This window comes from Eschscholzia californica, unplaced genomic scaffold, assembly GCF_041429995.1.
Source record: "Eschscholzia californica isolate CP2 unplaced genomic scaffold, dmEscCali1.0.p SCAF_5, whole genome shotgun sequence".
Taxonomy (NCBI): Eukaryota; Viridiplantae; Streptophyta; class Magnoliopsida; order Ranunculales; family Papaveraceae; genus Eschscholzia; species Eschscholzia californica.
Window position 1 is genome coordinate 31,418,962 of NW_028238472.1, and position 4,675 is coordinate 31,423,636.

General features: G+C 32.7%; 1 long non-coding RNA gene across 1 annotated transcript; it reads right to left on the minus strand.

Moving 5' to 3' along the window:
* Positions 1 to 296: 296 nt before the first annotated feature.
* Positions 297 to 2,872, minus strand: LOC147538595 (uncharacterized). Its single transcript, XR_015224980.1, has 3 exons — positions 2,841 to 2,872; positions 2,623 to 2,726; positions 297 to 689 (listed from the first exon to the last, which is right to left on the minus strand). It is a non-coding gene; the product is annotated as an uncharacterized LOC147538595 (long non-coding RNA).
* Positions 2,873 to 4,675: the final 1,803 nt, after the last annotated feature.

Genomic DNA, 4,675 nt, shown 5'->3' on the forward strand with positions numbered 1-4,675 from the left:
ACAAGCAGTTACATCTGGTTGTCCTAGACTTCTACATCTTGAAGTTATTGAATGCCATAATATTGAAACAGCTGGATTGAAGTCTATTGCAAGATCTTGTCCAAATCTTTCCGAACTAATTATAAAAGACTGCTACGATGTTGGCGATGATGCGTTTCTTGAGATTGGCAGAGGTTGCAAAAGGTTAAAAGCTCTTGAGTTTGAGGAGTGTTCAAGTATAGGACATGGTGCGTTATACCACATTGCTCAGGGTTGTAAAGGATTAGAGAAGCTTCAGATTGGACAATGTGAAGAAATTGGAAACAAGGGAATTGTAGCCATTGGCGCTAACTGTCAACATCTCACAGACTTGAGAATTTCTGGTTGTCATAGTGTAGCGGATGATGCTCTTATCGCCATTGGTCAGGGGTGCTATTCACTTCAAAGTTTGGACGTCAGTTATTGCAACCTTATTGGTGATGCTGGAGTCATAGCTATTGCAAGGGGATGCCCACAACTTGTCTACCTTAATGTCGATTTTCTGAAGAGATCGGGGATGCGGTGTTGGCAGAGGTAGGAGAAAGATGCCCACTACTAAAAGATATAGTGATATCTTCTCGTCGACAAATAACAAATACTGGTTTATCCCATCTAGTGAAGAAATGCAGATCGCTCGAGTCTTGCTGCATGGATGATTGTTTCTTGTTGCCCTAATAACATGAAGAAGATCTTAATCGAGAAATGAAAAGTTACATCTAGAACTAGACGAAGAGCGAATTATGTCATCTTCACCAGTAAATTAATTTGATATATAATGCTGTAGCCTGTTTCGGGTAAGTGATCCCCGCCAACAAGAAAGAAAACGGTAACCTCACTGTTTATGGACTGCTTATGACTTTTTTGTTAGTTTTTGTTTTATTTTTCATGCTTGTGATTCTGTGTATATGAACAGATGATGACCATTGTTACAGGAATAGACATTAGAACAAAAAAAAAATTGGGAGTTCATGAAATTCACCCATTTTTCAGAGATAGTATCAGATATGATATTCTAGTAAGTTTCAAGAAACTATTTTTTAAATGACATAATTAATTAGAAATACATAATTTCTAATTTATAAAGATAAAATGAGAAATTTGAAATTTCCATTCGGCAGACAATAACAGACATCTTCAAAATTAGAAAACAATGGTTTTCAAATGTAGATTACTAGGGTAATTACCTAACTTAGATCTTGCAAGACTTTTAAAGTAAAATTTCTATCTACACAAATTTTATCAGTATCAGTGACAGATGAAGGGAAGTTTTTGAATGATATATACACTTCAGAAATACTTGATGCAATCTATATTTAGAGCATCTCCAATGCAAAACTCAATCTTAGAAACTCGGATGCCACATAGGATTTTCTGAGTTTTTCTTAAAAACTCATCTCCAATGGAAAACTCAACTAAGATCTCAAAGATGATGTGTCGAGAGTGCAATAGAGATATCTCAAGAGAACACTTTCAGAGTGTCCTCTTGAGATATCTCTAATTGTCCAACTCATCAATATTTAAATTTCAACAATAGAAATCAAGTCTTCGTATATTTCCAAAATAACTAATTATTTTTTTTCTACAAAAACAACCATGACACGTAAGTAAAATAAAAGAATTTAAAGTGTTGCATTGGAGACTTACAAGTATTGAAGATCTCTATTTTCGACACCTAGGAGTTAGAATCTCAATTGGAACTTAACAAATACGACGAATAAAGATTTTTTTGAGTTTTGCATTGGAGATGCTCTTACACTTAGGTTTGGGGGCAAGTTTATTGTAAAGTTCTCAATTTTCTTTTGAGGTTCATTTTCCATTGGCCCCTTAATTTATCACTGATTTGTCGCGTGACCCTTATCTTTCACAGTATAGCCACGTGATTTTCTTTTCGGTTTTTTAGTCTGACCGTTGTAAGGGTTAGTTTTTGTCTTATGGTGAAGACGTAGAGAGAAACAAGATGAACATGACAGAGAAAGGAAAGAAAGAAACTAACTCCATAAGAGCGTGGACAAAAAAAATGAGAGGGAGTCTTCTGGGTATTTCGTGAAAGAGGTAGGGCCAAACGAGAAACTAGTCACAAAGTAGGGAGACATACAGAAAAATAGTCCAGTTTTTATTTGTCAAAAGGAAAAAAAAAAAATCAATCAAAGATGGTGTTCTAGTATTCAAGTTGCAAATAACATTATGTGTCATCAAAAAAAAAAGTTGCAAATAACATTACGTGTCATCAGCTTTTGTCTAAACATGACTCGTCTGACTCGGATTTATCTAAGCTTCAGGGATTTAGGTGGATCTGTCGCACAGATTAATAAATTCTCAATTTGGACTTATTTTGTATCGGACTTGAATGGAACCAAAATCAGTCTCAACCATTCAAACGGATCTAATGCATGACTCAGATAAAAAGAATTAAACGGACTTAAATCCATCCGAAGCAATAAAAATACCAAATTAGATTTATGATCTGGTTTTGAAAAAACAAAGCAAACACTATTCACACCTTGACAATCAAGAAAAGAAATTCGGTAGAGTAACTCATTTGCTCTAAAAGAAACTAAAAATAAATAATTAATTACTCTGAAATATTGTGAGAAATTTAGTTACCATATTCATGGGTTTCCAGCTATTTTTCACAGTTGCTTTCCCATACCACATATTCCTAGATTGTTTCACCTCACCAACATCACCATTGGCATGGGATTTCCATTCTATAAAAAATGTGAAAGAAATTGTACAAGAAACTTAGTTCCAAACATAAATTAGATTAAAAAATCCATTGGAAGGGATATAAATTGTACATAATCAAAATCAGAGAAATTTACCATCATTTTCGAGCCCCTCGACCTCCTCTTTGTGTATCTCAAATGCTATATCTATCATTTCAGATAAAAAAATTTCTTAAGATGGCAGAAAAAGTGTCTATGTTGTACCTTTTTATATAGATCTAAAGCCCATAGTTATCTCTCCAAACAGCGGCGCTGAGCCCCTAGTTTTGAAAAACCATGGTTGTCAAAAAATACTTATCCCATCTGACGTGGATCCAAAAATTTTTATTTCTAGAAATACCTCTCTTACTCAATGTGTTTCTATTTTTCTAAAATACCCCTTTCCATGTCGGGTTGTAATGTCTATAGTTCTTCAAACATACCACTTTCATATCATGTGACTTTAAGGTCCTAGTTTTTAAAAATAATTCTCCTATCCTTGGGGTTTTGTGGATCTTATTTAATGAGAAACTCTTTGATTCCTCTTTTTTGTTAAAATGTAAAGTTTTTATATCAATCTAATTTTCTTAAATCCAGACAAAGAAGTTAATAAGATGGGTTGGTAAACCAAAATTTTCATTTTTATAGGACAATTTCTTCGTTCTGTGAAAGAGATGTGACATTTTGTTTAATTAAGGATAAGGTCATACATATTAATTGACAGTTAAATTCAACTAACAGTAATGAGTGAATTTCTTAAATATTAACCATCAATTACGATTTAATTTGTCAATGTTAATCAATGTGTGTCTCACATATTTATAAAAATGCATGCCAATTTGCAAACCCTTGAACTTATCTGTTCCCATTTTTTAAAATAATTCAAATTTCTTATACAGACTGGGAGATGTAAAAGGAGTGTCAAAATAAACAGAGCTAGAAAAGAAATGTTACATTTGAAGACGACTTGCACCCGCATATATATATATTAGAAAACACATCAATGTGACTAGGACATGATTAATACAAAAAAAAAATTGACTACGATAAGTTATTAGGACAAAATTAACATGATCATAACCACAATATGTGTGTGATTACGGTATGGATTGAATTCCTTTTAATTTCTCAGTAATTATTAACTCTCCATTTTTACCTATTCTTCATCCACTATCAATTTTTCTATAACTATTTTCAATCTTAATTTTATGTTCTTACTCTTCCCACATTACTTCATATTTGATTTCTAATTAGTCTATATTTCCCTTAGTGTTTCTATTCTTGTAAAGTTGAAATTGTTGTTGTTCGTATTTTTCATCATCTACTTATCCAGCTATTTTCCTAATTCTCACACAACCTGTCCAGGAAAACTCCTCAGACAATAGTATTTTAATTTTCACAAATTTTTTTCCTTATTACGTTCACTGTTATACTGTTCCATGTCTCTGGTTCAATCAGAACAACTAAAGTTGGAAATCCCATTTTAGAAGATTATCATAACATCATCTGTTGTTATAGTTTCGACAGGCAGTTATGTGATTAGCCACTACACTCCATACACGAATAATCTATGAAGAATTATTAGTTAGTGGTATTTGCTTATGTATTCTGGGGAACTGTATCTTATCTAGTTATGTTCCAACACACTAAATCCAAAAATGATCTTCAACTTTGACTGAGTAGAGAAGTCAACAAAGATAACCGAGAAACAAATGTCGACTAGAATCCGAATCATCAAGGAGGCGAATCAAATTTTTAGCATGTAAAGAAATTTTCTCATCCAAAAATTTGAAGTTCTAAAAAATATTTGTCTTACCTCAAAACAGGCTGCAAAGAGTTCTACCTTGCTTTAAAAATTTCCATGATTTCAAACTCTTTAGTCGAATTGAGGAATTACTTTTTAGAAATTACTTTGGTTGACAACTAACTTCTACAAATATAATATTCTCTTT